The sequence below is a fragment of the Rattus norvegicus genome, chromosome 9 (assembly GCF_021556685.1).
Source record: "Rattus norvegicus strain SHRSP/BbbUtx chromosome 9, alternate assembly SHRSP_T2T, whole genome shotgun sequence".
In the NCBI taxonomy this organism is placed as follows: Eukaryota; Metazoa; Chordata; class Mammalia; order Rodentia; family Muridae; genus Rattus; species Rattus norvegicus.
Window position 1 is genome coordinate 34191547 of NC_141542.1, and position 25962 is coordinate 34217508.

Below are 25962 nucleotides of genomic sequence, written 5' to 3' on the forward strand. Positions count from 1 at the left end.
ATAAAATATTTGGAAAATATTTCCCTTCTTGGACAAGTGATAAAAATGAAGCTTAAAGAGTTCAGAGGTAGAATTAGAAACTATTTACTGGACCTCAAAGAGGTCTACCTTGTCAATAAGAGGAAAAGCAACTCATTTATTCATCTTTAATATGTGACAGACACTCTACTAGTTATAGTGATCATCACAGAACATAGGATGTAGGGATTGCCCTCGGACTTACTTTATCAAGTGAGAAAACGACATGGTAAGTATGTAACTAGAAAATGGCGAGCCCAGATTTAATCCAGGTTTGTTAGTCACCAGATCTTTCCTTCTCATCTTATCCATGAAATGATTTTTCTAATGTACAGAAAGATATCATTGCATTTGACATATAGAATAATATAATATACAGTGTGGATTTTAAATTCCCTGAGAAGATTTCTCTGGACAATATAAACCTTTCCAATAAGTTAATATGTCAGTTGTTAATTTATTTCTTGTCTTCAGAACTAATTCCTTTTGTTTTAAAGCTGTGAACAATGGTAATTCCTTACCACGTTTCCTGCTAAGATTCCTATCATAAACCACCAAGAAAGGACCTCTCTTGCTGCTGGTAGAGCTTGTATCAGGGGTCATTGCTCCAGATGTAAGAACATCTTATAGGTTAAAATTCAGAAATATATGTAGGATATCTGGCTTGCAGGTGACATCATAGACTTGACCTAGAGTATTGAAAACCCCACTACCACTCTTGATATAGACAAGTATTTTTCCAAGTTGCCTATTCTTAGAGACTCTGACATCTACTCTGTGTATAAAGACACTGTAGTGTCTGTGGTCTGACTGACCAGTGAACTCTTCTGCTATAGAGTCGGATAGTATTTCTTGGGGAAAAGTCTCTACTTTCAAATCTGCCTTGCCTTGCTGACTTTCTCTTTTTTAAGTTATAGTTACTCTAATTCCTTATAGTCATGACAGCTTAAGTTTTAAGGAAGATCTTCTCTGCAAGACATAAGTATCGTGATGTTTTGATTAGCTCTAGATTGACAGATATCAACCAGAAATACATAATGTGTGGGAAGAAATCCTAAAATTTCCACTTCTTCCAATATCACTCTCTCTACTCCGGAGATATAAATACACTTATATTTTATGTGTGCTTACTTTTTAGAAAACATATAATGAAAATTCACTTTAGCACAAAATTTCAATAGAGTAATACTTAGGAGGCAACTAAACCCTGATGAGTCATTATATGAAACTGCAGCACTTTCTTCTACTGATATAAAAATAATTATTAAATGCCAGGTCCAGCATTGCTTCATGAGGGGACGTGTGACACAGTTTCTGTCCCTGGAGCTTGTGGCTGCTTAAGGGGAGTTGTAATATAGTTCTTGCTCCTGGAACATCACCAGGCTGTAAATCCCATGACCTCGACTTGTGCTGATGGTTGCTTTTGCCCAAAAGTTGAACCATTGTCTTTAGCACTCTACTTTCAATCTTCCTTTTTGGGGAATATACATCTCTAATTACTTAGAATGCATCACGCCATTGTAAATGAAACAGGTTCGATACTCAGGAATGAGGAATGGAGATGGTCATGAGGCTGTGGAGGACAAGGAACAGGCCTTCCACTTGGCCTGTAGGGCCCCGGAAAAGGATCTACATAAAATAAGCCTACATGGTCCTCCTTGGAAATGGTTCATTGCCAGCCTTGACCTTGAATTTGGAATCATGAGGAAGCACAAGTACTCTCTGGTACAATGACTGTTGCATTGATTAGCCAGGAAGAACATGGAAACATTAAAGATACAGAGTTAGAATGGTCTCAGGAAGGAAGGGTATGGATAGAAAAAATAGGAATTTATATATGATTTAGGAATAAATAGTAATTGAAGGAGAGCACATGGGGCTATGGAATTGCGAGGATAAGGAAATGAAGATTAGAGAATTAAAAGATGACATAGATGCCAATAAAAATTTAGCACTTCTTTTTTTTGCTCATTGAAGACTTGAAGCTAACAATGCCTGCAAAGATATTAGAGAGAGCTAGTTCTTTTATATCTTACTTGCATAAATTCAAAACTTTGTAGGGGATCATTTTAATTTTAGTAGTTTGTCATTTTTTTATTCTTACATAGAAGCAGTACATGTTCCTAGTCATTATTGAATTGTTCCCAATTCCTGCCTTTCTCAGGACTCTCCTCATGCTGAGGCAGGACCTTGGCAATTAAATATTATATATTAATATAATATAATAAATAATGTAACTTAGTAATAACATTACTAGAGTGTTTTTCCTATACTTTAGAGCACAGAAACCATGACAGATGTTTCTTTTGAAGCATATAACACAATATTGCTTTTTAGTTGCTGGATGATAAAATGTAAAATGTGAAACACTTTCTCAGCTCTTTCCAAGAAGTGCAAGTCTAGATAATAATTCATTCTAGTAGCCGAGATTTTAATTCTGGATTTCATAGGGGCAGAAAAAGAAAAAAGGAAACATTAATGTGATTCAGAGTTCCAAAAGACAGGCTGGTTTGTTAATTTTACTTCTGAACTTGGTTGTTAAGGAATGCCCAGGTAGTTACTCAGATATACTTTCTAGGTGTTTCTGCAAGACTTGACAAACTGAAAGAGCAAACCAACTCCATCCCCCTGCCTCTGTAGGCAGGGCTCATCCAGTCTGTAGAGGACCCAAGTAGAACAAAGAAATAGAGGCAGGACACATTGACTGCCATTGATAGAGCGGAGACTTTTTTTTTATTTTTATTTTTTTGTAGACATCACTGTTTCTGGAGTTACAGGTTTTTCTTTCTTTCTTCATTTCTTCCTTTCTTTCTTCTTTCTTCCTTTTTTTGTTTTCTTTATCTCTCACATTTTTAAACCTCAAGGAACAAGGTCATTAGACACAGACACATTTACTATCAGCAGTAACACCTACAATGTGTCTGGGATTATTTGCAACAGCCCTTTATGGCACACTACTGGAGCCCAGTGGCATCTATAAAAGTGAATGAGAGCTTGAGAAGTGCATGCATTTTTAATATACTATGAATAATCAGAGCAAGCTATAAATCACTGGAAGCAGCAATGCAGCAAATGTAGAAGTATCTTACTAATTATCTTCCACCCTTTATTTGGAAATGAATAAGTGAATAAAAATCTTTTGTGAGATCGTAGGAAACTCTAATATATGAAGAAGTTTAAACGTATGAAGAAAACGAAGATTTTAGAAAGGAGAAAAAAATCTTACTAAGTACATTCATCCTTCAGTCTTGGCTATATGTGTCTACAATGAGAACATGGAGATGCTGGGCTTTTAAAGGTTCTTAATGTAAAATATGTCTGTAAAAGTAAGCCCAGCCTGAAGAAAAATTGAACATTTCCTTCCAGTTTCCATCGTAACTTACCTTAAGTTTCTAAAGATAAATCTACTTTAAGTAAGACTGCATCCCCATTTCCTTTCCTCTCCCTCATTAACATCACCTGCTTTGTCTAAAAAGTTGATGTTTCATTTACTAAGTCCAGATTTTTTATCTTTTAATATATTTTACAGTAGAATAAACTATCAAACATGGGAATAAAATGTGCTGATTCTACTACAACTGACATTTCCCTAGACCATTGGGCAAATGCTAATGTTGAGGAACATAGTTCTAAGGAGACATTCAAAGCTAATAACCAGCCAGGAATCATGTAGAGATTGGGCTGTAGCATTTCTTCATTATGAAAGGAAGTTATAAACATAAAAAATAAACGAGAGTGCTCTAAGAACCAGTCACTATAATAAGCCTTATTCATGGAAAATATCAAGGGGGTAGGTTATAAAAGAGACTGCAGCACCACATTCCTATAAAAATATTAAACATTCAATTCCTTCCTTACCTGTCCAAGAACCTGGTCTTTAGGGGGCAATTCCTCAGAGAGAGTGCAGAGCACTCTCTATCCAGTAAACTTAACTTTATCCCATGAACTGTTTTGCTTACGTTTGGGGGAAAGAGTAATAGCAAAAGCAATGGAGTCAAATTCCACAGAAGTCTAATTTTTTAACATTAAGGCAAGTTATTTCTTTTTCTGGTAATGTAAAGTTAGACTAAGAACATTCCAGCTGCCCAAACATCTTATGAGTCCCTTCTTTCTTTAGAAATGTGTAATCTATCTTGTGACTTGTGTATAGGTGAAAAACAGCAGCTGCTGTAGGATCCTCCCAGGTGAGTCTGCAAGGAAGATCACCCCAGGGAAACTGCAAGAGAGCTGGGCAAAGCTTACGTCTGTAGTGTCTTTGTGCTTTCCAATGACCTACACACCTAAATGCAACCATTTGGAGCTCTGTGGTTATTCGTGAACAAGGGCTGTATTTGTAGCTTGAGAAAGCCCAAATAAGAAGTTTCATAAGTTTCCTAAGGTGAGAATCCTCATTCTCTGTGCTTGATTTAAAACTTAAAATTGGAACTGGGGAGGCCACCTTTTATTAGACATAAACTGGGATAGAAATAAAGGAGATAGGTGTATTCTGACCCATCACATACCTGTTATGTTGATGAGTTATTGAACATGAGTGGGTGGTGGGCAAATCAATTTGTGGAGTCTTCTGTATTGTCCTTAGAATGAAATGCCTGCACATCTTATCAAAGAGGGAAATACATTTATTTGTGTCAAAAACAAAACCCATATATACTGTGACATCAGACACTCAAATCTTTATATCGGTGACTTTACAGAGTTCAGTCTGTTTATATACACTGGGTCTAATCTGATGTTTACTTGGAAACTAGAATTTAGATGCGGTTTTGCATTGTTTAGATTTCATTATGTGTTCATTTGGATATATAAGAATTGCACTTTCCTTAAGTCAATAGGTTTTGAGTGTTTAAAGGCACCTGCATGTATGTATGCAGGTGACTAATCCTGACTGAGCTTCTCAGCTGAATAAGTGATTATCTTTCATAAAGATAAAAACGAGAGATGTGGACTTTCAGCTCTAGAGCTGAATCTCCCTGGAGGATTTTGCATAGAGAATATGGACACATGATATTTGAATTACATGACAGCCTTTGATGCAGTCACCCTAACCATGCCAGAATTTTACTCAATTTGACCCTAAACTTTAACTGACAATGGGAAGCAGGGAATCCCAGATGAAACTTTAGGTACTTCTGGTGATGTCAACAAGGTGGTATAGGATAAGGATGGGTGGTTTTCTTATTATGAGAAAGAAATAATAAAAAGAAAGGGAAGACTCAGGAAAAGAGGAATGGTCATATATCCATAAAAATATTGAGTCAGTAAGGCCATCTTCTGTACCTAGAAATGGGTGAGAGAGGAACAGCAGCTTAGCCTCAGCGGATCCTCACTGTAGACTGCATGCGGAAAACTACGTTCATATCGGGCCCGTTCTAAAGGGATAAGGATAAAGCCAAAACTACTCAAATAAATATAACAGGTGTGCCCAGAACTGCACTGAACCGCTCCCACAGCTCCCTGTACCCAAATCCCGTGGGTGAGAGAGCTGAACTCCCAGAAGTGTGGACAATCCTGAGAACTCAGGGGAGACCGACACTTCTGCCCATTTCTGCTCACATTCATGGCTCAAGAGGAACCTGCATAGTGGCCACAGGATACAGGAATATAGGAGCAGTCAGCAGCAGGAACCTACTGGTTTCTGCTAGCACCTGGAACCAAAATGAATCAGTACCACAGCTGCGTGCACTCAAATCCCATGGGGGAGAGCTGGATCCTCAGAAGTGCAGACAATCCTGAGAATTCAGAGGAGACAACTACCTTCTGCCCACATTCCTGACCCAAGAGGAAACTGCCTAGTGCCATCTGTGCCCTCTGGGCACAGGGACCTAGGAGCAGGCAGGAGCAGGACCCTTCGGGTTTCTGCTTGTGCCAATAGCTGAAAGCCAGTCGCCAGAAGCAGCTACACACTTGAGAGCAGAGGTAAGACCAACTCTTTTGCACCAAACAACCCACCTGGAGATTCAGGCCACACAAACCCAGGAGCAGCTATCTGTTCCCAGATCCAGGTGAAAGAAAACAGGTCTAGAGGAGTGCTGACAGACAGTCCTACATGAGGGTCAAGCCACTGTCAGAGACAGCAAACAAGCTAACAGCAGAAACAACCTGATGGGGAAAGGCAATCGAGACCTGGTTATAAGAGAAAATCAACAAGACAGGTTAACCCTTAGTCAGACTAACCAGAGCTCACATTAGGAATGAAAAGGGAGACATAACAGCAGAATCTAAGGAAATTCAAAAGATCATCAGATCCTACTATAAAATCCAATGTTCAACAATCTGGAAAATCTGGAGGAAATGGACAATTTTCTAGATAAATATGAGGTACCAAAGTTAAATCAGGATCAGATAAACCATCTAAATAGTCCCATAACTCTTAAAGAAATAGAAGCAGTTATTAACAGTTCCCAAAACAAAATGAACCCAGGAACAGATGGGTTTAGTGCAGAATTCTATCAGACATTCCTAGAAGACCTCATACCAATACTATCCAAACTATTTCACAAAACAAAAGGAGGACTGCACAATTCCTTCTATGAAGCCACAATTATGCTTGTACATCAACCACACAAAGACCCAACAAAGAAAGAGAATTTCAGAACAAATTCCCCTTAAAATATCCACATAAAAATACTCAATTAAATTCTCGCAAACAGAATCCAGAAACACATAAAAATGATCATCTGTCATGATCAAGTAGGATTCATCTCAGGGATGCAGGGATGATTCAATATGTGGAAATCCATCAATGTAACCCACTATATAAATAAACTCAAAGATAAGAACTGTATACTCATTTCTTTAGATGCTGAGAAAGCATTTGACAAAATTCAGCACCCCTTCATTATAAAAGTCCTGGAAAGATCAGGAATTCAAGGCCCATACCTAAACACAGTAAAAGCAATATACAGCAAACCAATAGCTAACATTAAACTAAATGGAGAGACACTTGAAGCAATCCCACTAAAATCAGGGATTAGACAAGGTTGCCCACTCTCTCCCTCCTCATTCAATATAGTACTTGAAATTCTAGCTAGAGCAATGAAAGGAGGTCAAAGCGATTCAAATTGGAAAGGAAGAGGTAAAATATCACTATTTGCAGATGATACGATAATATAATTTAGTGACCCCAAAACTTCCACCAGAGAAGTACTAAGCCTGATAAACAACTTCAGTGAAGTGCCTAGGTATAAAATTAGCTTAAACAAATCAGTAATCTTACCTCCACATCAAGCCAGATACACTCAAACTAATAGAAGAAAAAGTGGGGAAGAATCTTGATCATATGGGCACTGGGGATATTTTCCTGAACTAAACACCAATGGCTTATGCTCTAAGATCTACAATAGACAATTGGGACCTCGTAAAACTGCAAAGCTTCTGGAAAGCAAAGTATACTGTCATTAGGACAAAATAGCAAGCAATAGATTGGGAAAAGATCTTTATTAAGCCTACATCTGATAAAGGGCTAATATCCAAAATATACAGAGAACTCAAGAAGTTAGACTCCAGAGAGTCAAATAACCCTATTAAAAATGGGGTATAAACTGCCTGAGGATCCAGCTATACCTCTCTTGGGCATATACCCAAAAGATGCCTCAACATATAAAAGAGACACGTGCTCCACTATGTTCATCGCAGCCTTATTTATAATAGCCAGAAAATGGAAAGAACCCAGATGCCCTTCAACAGAGGAATGGATACAGAAAATGTGGTACATCTACACAATGGAATATTACTCAGCTATCAAAAACAACGAGTTTATGAAATTTGTAGGCAAATGGTTGGAACTGGAAAACATCATCCTGAGTGAGCTAACCCAATCACAGAAAGACATACATGATATGCACTCATTGATAAGTGGCTATTAGCCCAAATGCTTGAATTACCCTAGATCCCTAGAACAAACGAAACTCAAGACGGATGATCAAAATGTGAATGCTTCACTCCTTCTTTAAAAGGGGAACAAGAATACCCTTGGCAGGGAAGAGAGAGGCAAAGATTAAAACAGAGACTGAAGGAACACCCATTCAGAGCCTGCCCCACATGTGGCCCATACATATACAGCCACCCAATTAGACAAGATGGATGAAGCAAAGAAGTGCAGACCGACAGGAGCCGGATGTAGATTGCTCCAGAGAGACACAGCCAAAATACATCAAATACATAGGCTAATGCCAGCCGTAAACCACTGAACTGAGAATAGGACCCCCGTTGAAGGAATCAGAGAAAGAACTGGAAGAGCTTGAAGGGGCTCGAGACCCCAAAAGTACAACAATGCCAAGCAACCAGAGCTTCCAGGGACTAAGCCACTACCTAAAGACTATACATGGACTGACCCTGGACTCTGACCCCATAGGTAGCAATGAATATCCTAGTAAGAGCACCAGTGGAAGGGGAAGCCCTGGGTCCTGCTAAGACTGAACCCCCAGTGAACTAGTCTATGGGGGGAGGGCGGCAATGGGGGGAGGGTTGGGAGGGGAACACCCATAAGGAAGGGGAGGGGGGAGGGGGATGTTTGCCCGGAAACCGGGAAAGGGAATAACATTCGAAATGTATATAAGAAATACTCAAGTTAATAAAAAAAATGGGGTATAGTGCTAAACAAAGAATTCTCAGCTGAGGAATATCGAATGGCTGAGAAGTACCTAGAGAAATGCTCAACATTCCTAGTTATCAGGGAAATGCAAATCAAAACAAACCTGAGATTCCACCTCACACCAATCAGAATGGCTAAGATCAAAAACTCAGGTGAGAACAGATGCTGGTGAGGATATGGAGAAAAAGGAACACTCCTCCATTGTTGGTGGGATTGCAGACTGGTACAACCATTCTGGAAATCAGTCTGGAGGCTCCTCAGAAAATTGGATAGTGCACGACCTGGGGACTCAGCTATACCTCTCTTGGGCATATACCCAAAAGATGCCCCAACATACAACAAAGTCACATGCTCCACTATGTTCATAGAAGCCTTATTTATAATAGCCAGAAGCTGGAAAGAACCCAGATGCCCTTCAACAGAGGAATGGATAAAGAATATAGTGTACATCTACACCATGGAGTAATACTCATCTGTCAAAAACAATTTCATGAAATTCATAGGCAAATGGATTGAACTAGAAAATATCATCCTGAGTGAGGTAACCCAATCACTGAAAAACACACACAATAAGTGGATATTAGCCCCAAAACTCAAATTACCCAAGATACAATCCACAGACCTCACAAAGCTCAAGAAGAAGGAAATCCAAAGTGGGGATGCTTTACTCCTTCTTAAAAGGGGGGAACAAAAGTATTCATAGGAGGGGATATGGATGCAAGTTTGGAGTAGAGACTGAAGGAACGGCCATTCAGAGCCTCCCCCACATGGTTATACAGCCATACACACACACACACACACACACACACACACACACACACACACACACACACAGCCACAAGAACTAGATAAGGTAGATGAAGCTAAGAATTTCATGCACCTTTGAACTGAGAAGGGGATTCCTGTTGGAGAAATTAGAGAAAGGATTGAAAGAGCTGAATGGACTTTCAACCCCAGAAGAACAACAATGCCAACCAATCAGAGCTCCCAGGGACTAAACCACTGCCCAAAACTCCACATGGACTGTCCCATGGCTCTAACTGCATATGTAGCAGAGGATGGCCTTGTTGGGCACCAATGAAAGGAAAAGCCCTTGGTCCTGCTAGTGGTTTACCCCCGAGTATAGAGGAATGTCTGGGGAGGGGGGATATATGGGGAGGGGAACTCCCTTATAGAAGTAGGGGAGGGAGATAAAATACAGGGCTTCTGTCCGGGAAACCGGTAAAAGGAATAATATTTGAGATGTAATTTAAAAAATCCAATAAAAATATAACGAAAAGTATTGTTGTGTTTGTTTGTGTAGAGGGTAAAGCTTTATCCCAGATTCTGTTTTCTAAGAGTCAACCATTTTAGGTTTTGGAACATGGTATCTGGGGATCCATAGGCTACCTGGCCAGTAAGCTCCAGGGATCCTCCTGTCCCCAAATCCCCAGGGTTGGGAATGCAAGCATAGAGTAATACAGCTGGCTCTTAATGTGGGTGGTGGGGTTTGAAGTCACATCTTCACATGCACATCAAATACTTTACCAACTGAAATATCTCGCCAGCCTCCCTTCTCCAAATTATCTCAAAAGAAAGTGAAAGCACAGAGGATAAAAACGGAAGAAAAAGAATGAATATTTTCTTCCATTTTTATTAAATTGGATATTTCTTATTTACATTTCAAATATTATTCCTTTTCCCAGTTTCCAGTCCATCAGCCTCCTAGCCCCTCTCCCTTCCCTTCTATATGGGTGTTCCCCTCCCCATTGCTCCCGCCCAACAATCCCATACACTGGGGTCCAGCCTTGGCATAACCAAGGCTTCCCCTTCCACTGGTGCCCCTACAAGGCTAGAATCAATGTTTTTAAACACTCTAAAGTATAACACTCTGAGATTTATCTCAAGAAAATAAATTTAAGAGGGTTCATGGCTTCTGCCACAAAGATATTCATCATGGAATGAACATTAATTATATAATCAATAAGATAATTAATGTTATATTTGAAATATTGTTAAGAGCTAAAACAAATCTATATTGACTTATACTCTGGAGAGAATAATAGGCTAATGAAATAAGAACATTTTTTCAGAGTGGTACAGAGATTGATATTTTTATGGGAACATGAGGTCTCATGGCAGTAAATACTCTAGACAATCTTAAGAAGCAAGAACACTTACATTTATGTCTTCTCACCAAAAATAATATTGTGTAGCTCAAAGGAAAATAAGAAGAGGAGAAAAAAGAAAAAATATTCTTAACTAATAATACTGAGAGTTTCTCTAGAACATGGTACCTGCCTATGTCAGATCATTCACTGTACGACAATCAAAACAAGCTGCAAAACACTTTCTGTATAAGGAGACATCTATGAGGAACACTTGTTATTGGTTAAAGTGCCTCATGATTCTGAACACGGACCTAGCTCACCCCCTCTCTTCTCTCTTGTGTATTCGTGTGTGTGTGTGTGTGTGTGTGTGTGTGTGTGTCTGTGTGTATGTGAGAGAGAGAGAGAGAGAGAGAGAGAGAGAGAGAGAGAGAAAGTCTTTGCCTCTTAAAACACAACCAGAATAATTACAAAATTCCTTTTATTCCTTCTGAGATTTTTTTTTTACACCTAGACTTGACTGCCTATTTATCTACCTACTCTCCTGAGTTTTGCTCTTTGTGATGTTGAGGCTATTTCTCTTCACACTACCACCTGGCTTTAAAAGTTGACTGTAATTAGGCTTTGCTGAGAAGAGAAACTGGAATGAACATGCAGGCCTGGAGAGAGAGTGTGTCAAAGGTAATTTATGTGTCCAGTGTCTATCAGGAATTCCTTAATCATCCTCTCTCGCCCTGCAACACTAGTTTGTCCCAATAGCTACAGTTGACCCAGTTTTGGAGTTCTGACATCCCATAGAAATGCATTCACCACGACCCATGCCTGGTCAACACCAGCTGAGCATTACTCCTGCCTAGAGGCCTGAGTTCGACAATTAAGGGCATCCTTTTCCAAGCTCAGAGACTCCTACATCAAACAATCCTTGCCTTAACTTGATATGCCAAGACTGGTTGATAACCCTAGGAGGCACCCCTCTCTTCTGAAAACTGAGTAGGGATAGATGTGGGTGCAGGATATGTGAGAGGGAAGACCTGGGATGAGATGAATGACCAGAAGCTTTGATCTGGATGTAAAGTAAATAAATAATAAATTAAAATATCCATGACCGTGTACCATGGACTACAATGGCTATTATGACTGTATGGTCCTTTTACATAAAATATGATGTCATCTACAAATGTCTTGAGTCACATTCACAGCTTTCCTGGACCATAGGTTGGATATGCCCAATAGATGCTGCTACTACAGTTGAATCCCTCAATAATACTCTCCTCAGTGTTCTACCATCTGGCTGGATATTTGCATCTGTGCATATATTTATTTAGATTTATTTATATTAGTACAAACTAAATCCACACAAACCTTTCCTAGGTTAAAAATACCAATAAACTCAAATAACATTCTCCAGAAAACAAAAAATCAGAACAAGAGTCCAGTGTTAACTTAGTCACATATTTTGTGAACTAAATTTCAAAAGACATAGATCACTTGGTTGAACTTAAGGCTCATACTTGCTAGATACACCCTCTATCACTGATATGTACCTTCAGTGTATGTGTAACACATACATGCTATAAGCACTGAGTATGAAATTGTAGGGTTTTCAGCCAAATGTCTCCTGTTATTAATCTAGGGTTTCTAGATGGAACTACAATGACTGCCCATGGCTTTTTCTACTTACAGATGTATATTTCATAAATACAATTAATTTCACTGTCTTATTCTTGTCTGACCTTTCCACCCTCTGTTAAATGTCTGGTTTTAACACAGAATTGGCTGCATTATGCATTGCGTTAGTTTCCACTGTCTAAAAGCTCAAGTAACAAATACTGTTAAATGAAAATTTACTACTAATTTGTCTGTTCAATAAACAGATTAGTTTAATTGTTGTTTTATTACTTAGAAACAATAACTGAAACCTAAATTCTCATTAGGATTACTGTGGTTTCCAATGTTGCTACCTGTGCTTTCTTTTATTTGATTTTAATACAACAGGGAAAACCCACTAATTATAACCATAGATCAGCAGAACACAGTAGACCAAATTTTACATAACATGATTCAAAGGGAAAATAGACCATAAAATAACACATTCTCTTATTTGTTCCACCAATGTGTGTTGAGTGTTCAACCACCTATTGAAGCGAAGCAATATGTAAGAACAAAATGCTTATCGCCTGAAAAAAAGTCTGACAAAATCAGATGATGCATATATATGAGAACAAATGGGTGAAGTCTGTGAGAAAATTATTTTGGATGGAAGTTATATTAATTTTTTACTGATATTGTAACAAGGTATATACATTTAATGGCTTTAAGAATAAAAATTTATTACTGTGCAGTTCTCTGGGTCTGATGCCTCACATAGATATGGCTGAGGTAAAATTAACATGATAAGAGGGCTTCCCTTAGGAGATGGACAAAAATAAATAAATATATAAATAATCAAAAAAAATCTTTCGTTTTCGTCCCTTGAGAGATTGCCTGCATTTCTTGATACACAGTCTTACTGAATATTATATGTACATACATCTACCTTATAGATGACTGATGATTGGTGGAGACCACACTATGAATCTGTGTTCCATATGCTCCTATATGTTAAGATTCTTGTGATTATACAAGAGTTTGTTTTATCCTTTTTTATCTAAAATAATTTGGTGGATATCTTCAAGCCCTCTCCAATGTCAACTACCATAAAAATTCAGTACATTCACAGTTTCAGGAATCAACATTTGGCATTGTTGGGAAGCTAGGAATATATCATTTACTTGAGATGATTTGTTGATGAAAGTTGTTGGTTAAACCATATTACAAACCATACTTTTGATTTAAGAAAGGACATGGCATAACTATGGACTTGACAGAAAAAATGAAACTAAAGTAGAACATAGAAAAAGGGGGAGAGACAGTACAGTGAAGGGCTCAGGGCCAGATCCCATAGGCTTTGAAGTGGGTTCTGATACACTTTGAGAAAACAATGGTAAACTAATAATAGGTTGCAGTCAGAATGCCCTGATTGAGAAATTTTATAATTTAATATTTGTATTTGTTGATAATTTTACACATAAGCACTGTCCTGATATTTTTTTCTAGTGGAGTACATACCATGGTCTTATTTCCTCTCATTAGACCCCAAACCTTAGGCTTGACTTTTCTAGAGAGATATGGGCTGACAACAAAACCTTTAACATATTGCTCTTTAGAATAACCTGCAAATCAGAGAAATTATTTAATAATAAAACTTTTATATGTGCGTTGACTAGAGTAGTATTGTTTTTATTCAAACCATATTGTTAATGACAGAGTCAATGTGCACCTTTGAAAAATGAAGTCAATAACTGTGTCCATATGGGACCAAAAGGCTATGAGCATGTCTGCTAGTATTATTGATAGTACTTTAAAATACAACTACATGTAGAAGGCACTTAGTAGGCTTTGGCTGTGCCAGGCATGTTTGTTTATACTGACATGATGGTTTACACCTCCCTTGTCCTACATTCAAATGCAAGTTTCTGATTAGTGTCCACTACTATTTTAAATATACAGCACGTAGTGATCCAGCCTTGAGATATGAGTATCAGGAATTTTCCTTTTAAGCAATGAGTATTTAAATCCATTTTTAAAATAAGCTAAAATTCCCTTGGAATTTTGGGGTATAAACTCTTGAACTTTTCCATAGAATTTAAGATTTGAAATAAGAAAAGATTAGAAAATACTACATTTAGCTTGCAGACATCATTAGTCTTGTGTATATGAAGGAGTCTATGTGAAATGGCCTGGAACCAAGACCCAGTGGCTGTCTTCTGATCTTGGATGGAGTCCAGAGTCAAATCATACTTATGACAGTGCTTTTGTCTAGATGTGCATCTACCCCTCAAGTGCATGTGTTATAATCATAGCCTCTGGTATATGACATGAGAACACAGCATCTTTGGGAGGTCATAAGGTCATGAGAATAGAAACCTATGAGAGAATTAGCACTCTTCCAAGTAAGTCCAAAGGGGTTCATTCTCCCATATACACTTCAAGAACACAGCATTTATAAACAAGAAAGTGCCCTCTCGCCAGATATTCAGTCTGATGGAAGTGTGACATTGGATTTCTAATTTTCCAGAATTAATAGAGAAAAACTGCATTGTTTATCAATTATTTGGAATATGATATTTTATTATAATAATACAAGTGGATTAAGAAATAATATGACTTTTGTACTTTTGGTTTTGTTTTCTAGGTAGTAGAACAGTATAAGGTTTCATTCTATTTGCTTCAAAATATTTTCAGCTCCTCTGTTTTAAACCTGTATTTTCTTTACTATTCTCCAGCTGCAGAGAGGAAAAATATGGCTTGGGCAGGAGATACTTTGCTCCTAAAAGGAGGCAGGGCAAGAAAAGTGAGAGAGTTAGGAATAACTTCCTGAAACACTTTCTGATGACTTTCTTCCTTTTTTCAAATCCCCTTCTTAAGTCTGTGCCACATTCCAAAACACTCTTACCAGCTGAGGATGAAGGTCACTGTCTGACCCTGTGGAGAATATTTCTCATTAAGAGCAAAACATAGGTCAAAGGTAACAGTAGAGGAGATGGCTGTCATACTTTTAAAACAGGGAGAAAGAAACTAAGAACTAAGTCCATTAGGTGTATAAACAAATGATATAAATCTTCAAAGAAAGGTTAAAAGCTCGGAAGGAAAAATAAAACATAGAACCAGAGACATGAAAACCCCAAAGCATGAAGAAGCTGTTTAACTGGGGTGAAAGTAAGAGCACTATCTCCCCTGATGACTGAGTGACTGCCTAAGCAAGGCTAGCGCTGGTCAAGAGACAAGAAGAAGAGGCAACAGGGTCCTGCATGAATTAGGCCATGTGTTGTAAGAGCCGAGGAAGGAAAGGTGGATATTAATTATTATGTGTGCCTGTTTTTGAGAAGATTTACTTCTACTTTGTTAAGAATAGAAAATACTCTGGAAATTGATAAAATCCTGGCTTCCTTGAATGACAGGCAACATTGGAATGTGTAAGCCAAATAATTTCTTTCCTCCCCAACTTGTTTGTACTCATGTTCTTTCAGCACAGCAGTAGAAATCCTAACTCACTAGTGTGTATGTGTACATGTGTGCACGAGCTGTGACTGGATTGGGGGTGGGTGCCATAGCATGTAAATAGAGGCCAGAGGACATCTTTTTGAGTTGGTTCTGTCCTTGCATCATTATGTGGGTTCCAGGGATTTAGCTCAGGTCACCAGGCTGGCAGCAAGTTCCTTAATATATACAATCATCTCCCTCCCCAGACTAAAACTATTTCCTCATGGCCTTTCCGCTCTCTCCCACAAGATGCCCTCCAAAATATCTGCTTCAGGAGTTACTTTGCGTACCTTGTTCACCTCAGGAAAAAAAAAAGGCAAATGTTACATTCTAGGTTGGCCGGTTTTTATTTATATCCTTGGCATCTTTTTTAGAAGACTTAGTGACCTGGCCCTTGTAGGGACTTGTGTGCTTTCTTAAATGTAGGAGAAAGGGATATAAATATGTTTCTTAAGCCAGAGAATAAAAACAAACATCTCCTATGCTCTCCGAAGTGGAGGTTCAATGTACCATAACAGGAGGTCTTTTACTGTGAGTTTAGCTTATTGCCAATGATTTTAATTTTAAATGAGATAATAACGAATTTTATATACTTGTTTCTCACAACTAATCAGACAGTAAACACTTGATTTACTTGTAAACATGGTGTTTATTTGCATAGATTAATTTTGGTTACATAATAGGTTTTAATCATAAACTTTGTTTATGAACTCTCATAGTTATAAGCGAAATAATTAACACTGAGTGCATAGAATAAAGATAATTATGTATGTCACATACATAAATATGTGTGTCAGTGGACCCTGGTTGGCAGTGTCATTTTTAGTAATGGACTTAAGAGTTTCCTTGCAAACTCAACACTTATTCATAAGTAGAAATAATTTTTTAAGAAGACATCAGTGTCTAAGGCAGGGCTGTTCTAAATTGATATTTCATTGATTTTTTGACTGTTGTCAAAAATTGATAAGAAGAAATTAGTTAAAAATTCAAATAGAGAATGATCAGTGAATTTACACACTATCTGCTGGCCAATTTTATTGAGCATTTTATCATATATTATGTAAATTCTGAGAAAATGGGATGAATTTGAGTTTTGAGTCTGAAGTATTCTACAAATATTCAAAGAAGAAAGGTTAGATTCATAGTTATTCTGAAAATATTGTTTTCTAAAGCTTTGAACTAAAGCATATAACTCAAAAAGGAGCCATATATTTAAAATAAGGTATCTGAGACAGTATTTAATGGAACACATGCAATCAACCCCAAGATTATTAATAATATGCCAGAATATTCTTCCTTATTCTTCATTTCACTATCAAGGATTTCTGAAATACACTCTGGAGCATTTCTATACTTTGTGCAATTTGAGTCAAATTTCCTTTGTGTGCTAATTTCCTTTGCTCCAAAAGGTTTTTGGGGTCAATCTGTAATTTTGAACAGGTGGATAATTCCATAGAGTTTGAGAAGTGGTATCACTATGATATCTCAGTATGTGCTCTTTGCTAAGCATATGCCAGAATTTTATTTGTACCTCTTTGATGAGTATATTTATTTATATATTTGGCATCCTCTTCTGTGAAATTGTACTAAAACATTATTCACAGTGATAGTAGATTGAGTCATGAAATCCATGTGGGTTTATATTATTTGAAATAAAAATTGTATTTCTAAGTGAAATCTCAAAATACTTATCATTTATGCATACATGCCACCTTGTTTTAAAGAGTACATTACCGATATACATATATGTTTTGATTTGTTGAAGCTAACAGTGTAAGATTTCATATGCTCCAGTAACAATTAATGCTTGGTCTGTTAAAAATAAGTATGTCAGTGTATTTTTGATAACAATTTCTTTCCTAAGTTAGTTTGCATGGGAGAATTATAGAGTTGTCTTTCCTTCTTCTTCTTCTTCTTTTATATATACATATACATATATATTTGATTAAATGCTTATTTAAAGTAGCTACCTTGTTAGAATCAATCATCTGTTTATTAACACAGTACTTTTTTTAGACCATTTTTAATACCATCCACCATTCTTTTGTCCCTGCATGCCATGTATGATCTACTGTAGGACTATTTAGTTTAATATTCATAATAATTGAGCAGATAATATTTCTAGCACTTTCATTTTAGAGGTGAGAAGGAGACTTAGTGAAATTATAGATTTAATCCAAGTTTTAGTGCAGATAAAAAGAGAGTAAAGAACTTGCATATCAGTTATGTTAAAATGACTAATATCTATATTCTACTTATCCTAAGATGGCTACCTCCTTGTCCTATCAGCAGTAAAGCCACATCTTTTTCTAGGTTCTCACTAAGTCATCTTTCAAGTATGTCCTTCTAGATAAAAATCTATTATTATTATTATTATTATTATTATTATTATTATTATTATCATCATTACTTATTGTTCTGTCCTCTTCCTTTATCCTGCAAGAGCATGCAACAATATGAGTCACATACGTGTCCTTACTGTGGCTTCTTTCTCTGGTAATGACTTGCATCCTCTGTATATATGTATACACTTCCTTTGCCTTTACTACACCAGAGCCTCTGTTTCTTTGGCATCTGCAAACTGTCTTACCTGATGTGCTCTGTTGGTCACACAGCAATGGCCTCATCCTTTCTCAATACTTCCTCCCTCAGAATATCTCTGTAAAGCTGCCCTAGTGGGAACATCCTTGGCTGGTTCCTCTTTTGCGTCTCTTCATAACGCTCTTCTCAAATTTTATGTTATTTTTTCTGCCCGCTGAAGTTCATCACAGTCATTTTTTTTTTGATGTTTCACTTTTTTTTTTTATTAACTTGAGTATTTCTTATATACATTTCGAGTGTTATTCCCTTTCCCGGTTTCCGGGCAAACATCCCCCTCCCCCCTCCCCTTCCTTATGGGTGTTCCCCTCCCAACCCTCCCCCCATTGCCGCCCTCCCCCCATAGACTAGTTCACTGTGGGTTCAGTCTTAGCAGGACCCAGGGCTTCCCCTTCCACTGGTGCTCTTACTAGGATATTCATTGCTACCTATGGGGTCAGAGTCCAGGGTCAGTCCATGTATAGTCTTTAGGTAGTGGCTTAGTCCCTGGAAGCTCTGGTTGCTTGGCATTGTTGTACTTTTGGGGTCTCGAGCCCCTTCAAGCTCTTCCAGTTCTTTCTCTGATTCCTTCAATAGGGGACCCAATCACAGAAAGACATACATGGTATGCACTCATTGATAAGTGGCTATTAGCCCAAATGCTTGAATTACCCTAGATCCCTAGAACAAACGAAACTCAAGACGGATGATCAAAATGTGAATGCTTCACTCCTTCTTTAAATGAGGAAAAAGAATACCCTTGGCAGGGAAGGGAGAGGCAAAGATTAAAACAGAGACTGAAGGAACACCCATTCAGAGCCTGCCCCACATGTGGCCCATACATATACAGCCACCCAATTAGACAAGATGGATGAAGCAAAGAAGTGCAGACCGACAGGAGCCGGATGTAGATCGCTCCTGAGAGACACAGCCAGAATACAGCAAATATAGAGGCGAATGCCAGCAGCAAACCACTGAACTGAGAATAGGTCCCCTATTGAAGGAATCACAGTCATTTTTTAAGTGACTCATCCCGAATGTTGGAAGGCTGTGGAGGTTCTGGCACGTTGGACTTGGCCCCAGCATTCATTACAGTTCAGCCTTAGTGTGCTTTCCTCCCTATATTGATTTGATTTATGATGAGCATTTGTTTCACTCTTGTCAAACAAGAACTCATTTGTTTAAAATAAAGGATGCTCTGAGCCAGAATCCAGAAGGTATACTTGGCAAATGGAGTGTCCTGCGTTCGCTTGCATCAGCAGAAACTCATGTTCCTTATGTACCTGGTACAGATTTCCAAGGTGCATTTTCTGATTATGTTGTGGGTGAGGGGGTAAAATACCTAGATTGTTATATTCTTAAATTATTAATTATCAATAATCATTATTGATTATTTCTAGGAGTAAGTACAACTATGAATTTCATTGACACATGAGGAAAGAGTAAAGCACAAAGTTCTGTGAGCTAATCTTCATTGTGAGGCTTTAGTAATTACATCTTTGTTTTTAATGAGACTATCTCAGTTGGAGTGAAGTTTTGTGTCTATTTTACTTAACACAGAGACCAATTTAACAAGGGCAGTTTCTATTAGTCAGTGAGGGCGTCGAAGAAGAATGCCTTTAATCCACCAGAACTTCAAGACCTGAAATTGAAGGATGTTTCCAGAAATAAGAAAAATACTATGTTTGCATCAGCATGACTAGTGTTCTGAGGTTAGAACTTGAAGTAATTCTAACTCCTTGAGCACTCCCAAGAAAATAAGAAGAGAGAATGGTATTTTTCACTTGAGAGACGTTGGGTATCCATTTGTTCGTGGGCTGTTTTCAGCCCCTCCTGGGACTCACTGCATAGGTCAGGCTGTCTTCAAACTTGTGATCATGCAAGAAAGAACATCTGAACAATATCTGATATAGAATTTTATTCCAGCAATATGGGTACACTGGCTGAAATATAGACAGGCCCTTAGTACATATCTTTAATCCCAAACTGTGCAGGTAAGACTAGTTTGTGGAAGGAAGCAGCCATGTTTGAAAGAGGTGTCTAGTTGAGAAGCAGACAAAGTGATGAATCAGAGAAAGGTTTGACAGAGTTATTCAGAGATAGGATACACCCAACTCTTATGAGAACAGATAGGAAAAAAGAGGCTACTTAAGAGCAGGTAAAGGAAGGAGAATTGAATTAATTCAATTCTGTCCATCAGTGCAGAAAGTAGAGCAGTGAGTTCAGTTCCATTCAGTCATGCAGCAGAGGCAGTTGAAGCCAGAGAATAAGAAGGAGCCAGAAGAAAATTGTAGGCATTAGTTTAAGGCCAAGCAGTGCATTTCAGTGCGAAGCTGAGAGAAACCAGATTGAATCAGTCAGGTTGGTGAGGTGTTTGAGCCAGAAGAGCTGAGTTGAACCTGCCAGCCAGAGTTCAGAAAGAACTAGAAAGGGAGAGTTTATTCAGCAGTATGTCTCAGAGACTGGAATATTCTAAGTTGAGTTTAGACCATATGGAGGTATCATGGTTTGAGTATGGTTGGCCCAGGGATTGGCACAATTTGGAGGTGTGGCCTTGTTGGAGTAGGTGTGTCACTGTGGGTGTGGACTTCAAGACTACTTCTAGCTGCCTAGAAGTCAGTGTTCTGCTAGCAGCCTTCAGATGAAGATGTAGACCTCTCATCTCCTCCTGCACCAGGCCTTCCTGGGTGCTGCCATGTTTCTGCTTTGATGATAATGGACTGAACCTCTGAACCTGTAAGTCGGCCCCAATTGAATGTTGTCCTTAGTAGGTCATGGTGTCTGTACACAGCATTAAACCCTAACTAAGGCAGGAGGACAGAAGTCTCTAGACCTAGTCCAAGGGACAATTAGAACAGAGAAAAAACTCTGTGCTGAGTCTAAGCAATATATTCACCCAGTTTGAGTATGACTCTCATCTCTTTCCTCAATCAGGGAATGAATGCATGCATTCTGGAGATAACTGACATTATTTAAAGTGAGTGGCTTTTCCCTGTGAATACATCTGTCATATGTTTCACCTGGGTTTTTCTTAAAGTCTTGCCATGTCTTCTACTCCAAGTCCCTTGTTATAAGCAAGTAATGCTATTTTTACCAACTTTTGTCTACCACAGATGACTCACAGAGACTAGCATCTACTAAGTGCTGTATTCTGTCCCCTGGCTATGACCACAGAAGCCTGATGTCCCTTCCAGGGTCCTAAACAATTGAGCCACTACCACACACTTTTTTTCATTCTTATTAGCATACTTTATTTTCTTTAAACAATATCCTGGTCATTTAAGTATGTTTCTATGTTATATTTATAATTCATACCATAGTTCCGATATAGTCAATACACTGAGTTTTCAGTGATCACAATTAAATTTAAAAGATAATTAGAAAAAACTCATCTTTTTCTTGACTTGTTCAGAGCAAATACAGCATAAAGGCATAGCCAGCACTTTCCTTTCAAGGACAGCATGTAAGAGGTGGCTGATAAAATTAATTGCTCTCAGATATGAACAAATTTAGACAGCCAATTCTTTATTTCTTGGTGTTATTAGAGAAGTATTCAATCCTACTGTCCTTGCTGGCCATTAAATGTCGAACCAGTTGGTTGGTTTGTCCTTGTTAATGCCTGAAAGATTCATGCACCCCCCCAAGAGACAGCCAGTAAAAAGAAAAAGAAATTACAGGTTAGATATATTTCAAATATTTGCATTAAGTACAGACTTATACACCTTAACATAGGTTGTCTATTTTATAGTCTCAAATTTCACTAAATGATTTAGTGGTTCTATTATATGTTGGAAAATTATAATGGCAATAAAATTATTCTGTTTTTCAATGACCTCCTTTGACAGTAACAAGCAGATAAACTTGAGCACTCTACTCCATAGTGAGAAGGACTCTGTAAATTGATATAACATAGCTAATCAACACCCATGGAAAATGTGTCATTAATTCTGTTAAATACATGGAAGGAAATAAACTCCTAATTGGGAAGTATACTGGGAAGAACTACTTTAGATTGGAGAAAACTGCAGGAAGTGAACCTTTCTGGATGTGTCCCTGAAGCCATTACAGCCAGGTAGGGATGCTCAGACTAAAGCAGTGTCACTCCTGATGGTTCTTCAAAGGGACTCAAGTTCTTCCCTGCGCCCAGGTGCACATTCTGACACTGTTTTGAGTTTCATCTGGGTCCCAACATTAAATCTCCTTTCAGTCCCAGATAAAGTATATTTGTTATTTTATATTAGCAATCCAGTATCATATACCTTGAATTGCTGCTGAAATGAGTCTTATTGTGCTAGTAAGCATAAATATACATTCTTTGAGAAATTTAACTGATTCTTTCATTGAAACTCTGACAGATAGAATATTAATAAATATAAAATATATGTTGAACATTTTTAATTGCGTCCAATCCTCAAAAAGTTTGTTTAAACTACTAACTTTGTATTTGCTATAAATTAGAAGACATTTTCCTTCATAAATGACAAAAATATATTTTGTACAATTTAAAGATTATGTGGAAGGAAGCAAAGGAGGGGGTTCAGTGTTAACTAAATCTTTAGGACTGATCTGGTATAGCAAGAATGATATAAGAAAGTATGACAATCCTGGTTAAAGGCCTTATTTGCAAGTAATAGCCACATTGTTCTTTATAACCTAATTGACATGCCTAAAATTATGGTTGTTTTGACAGTATCTCATTGTTTTCTGAGATAAAGGTAAATCATACACAGATGAAAATCTGATATAAGAAAGAATTTTGAGTGGAAATTTATGAATTATAACAAGATGTAGAAAGAGTCCTCATGCATCTAGTTAGTTTTATCTTGTTCTTAATTGTCTTATTTTTAGATTGATGTTTCTAGTTAAAGCTGAGTCAGATCATATAGGTCTGTTCTGAAAAATCTCAGTAATTAATAATTAGAACACATTAAAATTGGGCAAAGCAGCAGTGTTTTTACAGGACCACCCACTATGCCTAAATATATCGTGGGTGTATTGGGGCCAAATGATGACATCAAATATATTGCATAATTGACTGGCAGAACCTGGAGGCAGGAGATCTCTGCAGCCTGCCCACTCGTCATGTGGCTAACAAGACCAGGACAAATTGCTGCTATCTCTTAAATCTTCTTAAGGTTACAAGAGAAAAATTATTTTGGAAAAATATAAAATAGTGAAGTATTAGTTTTACAGAGAAAATAAAGATGTAGCTGCTCATTATTACTGTGGGGAAGCCACATATGTGCCAATCTGTGGATAATTTTAGAACCCATTCAATGAGAGTTAAAGGTGTATTGGTTAATACGAGAAGCATGCTAAATCTAGGGATAGACTAGTTTGAACCATATATTATATACAATGAGTAAATGTTAGTGAAGAAATCAATGACTTAGAATAGTACAAGTTTAACTCAGCTGAAGCTAATGTTCCCCATCAATAAACTTTCATGGGATCTTACATAGAATTCCAAATTAAGAAAATTGAGGCAGAATAATAACAAAAAAAGAAATTATCTTGTTAAATCATAAAACCAATGATGAAATTGAACACATCATTCTCCTTAATGATATTCAAACTCTGACCTAGCATTATTGATTTCCCAATGAAATTTCCTATTCTAGAGCATTCCATGTGATCATAATTTCAGATTCGCATTCCCATTCCTTACTTCATTCTGTATGTTCTAGAAAATGTAATAAGTGTTTTGCTTTGCAGATTGAGTCTTGATACACACATCTGTGCAAACACACACTTATACACCCACACATGTATATACACATATTCTCACACACATGGAAAGAGAGGTTCAATCACATGTGTGTGCATTTGTAGAGTTATATACATATGTGTAAATATCGCAAGCCCTCAGGTGGAAAAAAACAAATCTAATAAGATCTATCATTCATGTGTTAGGCTGTTGTTAGGCTGTTCTTAAATGGATAAAGTATAAAATAATATTGTAAGAATTTAATTTTTAAATAATCATATTAAAACTGTTGTATTTTTTTTCGTAGCTGGGGACCGAACACAGGGTCTTGCGTTTGCTAGGCAAGCGTGCTACCACTGAGCTAAATCCCCAACCCCTAAAACTGTTGTATTTTAAGATTAAAATATAACACTCCTTTAAAACAAATAGGGTTCAGTTGTTCTAGAACTATCTATATATTTGCTGACAGTCTCAAAATAATTTTATTTGTGTAAGTTATTCTAAGAATCCTATCACTTGTGGAACGTGACAAACCAGAATTGTAGTTGTGATTAGTCCTTCCTTGAGTACTTGAATAGCATTAGTTCAAAAGCAGTAGCTGAGAGGCTTTGCCAGTACCTGACTAAGACAGAAGCAGATACAGTCAACCATCAGACTGAGCCCAGGGACCCCAAGGGAAGAATTAAGGGAAGCATTGAAGGAGCTTAAGGAGATGGTAACCACATAGGAAGAACAACAGTATCAATTAACCTGACACCTCAGAGCTTCCAGGGACTAAACCACCAAACAAAGAGTATACATGGGCCAGTCCATGGCTCCTGCTACATACTAGCAGTGGATTGCATCATAGGGCATCAGTGGGGTGGTACTTGTTCCTGTGGAGCCTTGATGCCCCAGAGAAGGGGGATGCTAGGGCAGTGAGGCAGGAGTGGATGGGTAGGTCTGGGAGCACCCTCTTAGAGGCAAAGGAGTGGGAGTGGTTTGGGAAATTTGTTGGAGGGAGACCTGGACAAGGGTTCGGGGGAATACATTTAAAATGTAAACAAAATGATTAATAAATAAAAAGAAAGAAAGAGAAGCAGTAATATGCATACACACATATATTCTAATAGACATGTTTTTGTTATTTGAATTTCTTTCAACTTGAATTATTTAAAAGCATTTGCAACATAAACTCCACCCATTTTCTCTTTTTTGTATTGATTGATTGATTGATTGATTGATTCACTTTACATCCCGATTGAAGCAGCCCCTCTTTACAGTCCCCTGCTCATACAGCCTCTCCCTAGAATGTCTCTTGGGTACCAATCTACCATATTATATCAAGTCAATGCAGGACTAGGAACATCCTCTCTCATGGAAGCCAGACAAAGCAAGCTCATTAGGGGAAGAGGATTCACAGATAAGCAACAAAGTCAGGGATAGCCCTGGCTCCAGTACTTGGGGAAACCACATGAAGACCAAGGTGCATTTGCTACATATGTGTGTTGGGGGTGCCAGGTCTGCCCATGTATGCTCTATGGTTGGTGGTTCAGTCCCTGTGATCCCCCAAGGGTTCAGGTTGGTTGACTTTGTTTAGTCTTCTTGTGGAGTTTCTAGCTTGTCTGGGGCCCTTCAATCCTTCCTCCAACTCTTCCACAAGATGTCCAAACTCCATCTAATGTTTGACAATGGGTCTCTGCATTTGTTTTGGTCAGCTGCTGGGTGGAGCCTTTCAGAGGACAGTCATGCTAGGCTTCTGACAAAAAGCTTAAGAGAGTATCATTAATAATGTCATGAATTCATTCTTGCCAATGGAATGAATGTCAAGTTGGGCCAGTCATTGTTTGGCTGTTCCCCCAGTTCTTTCTCATTTTCAAAACTACAAATATATCTTAGCTTATTTTAAACCAAAAAAG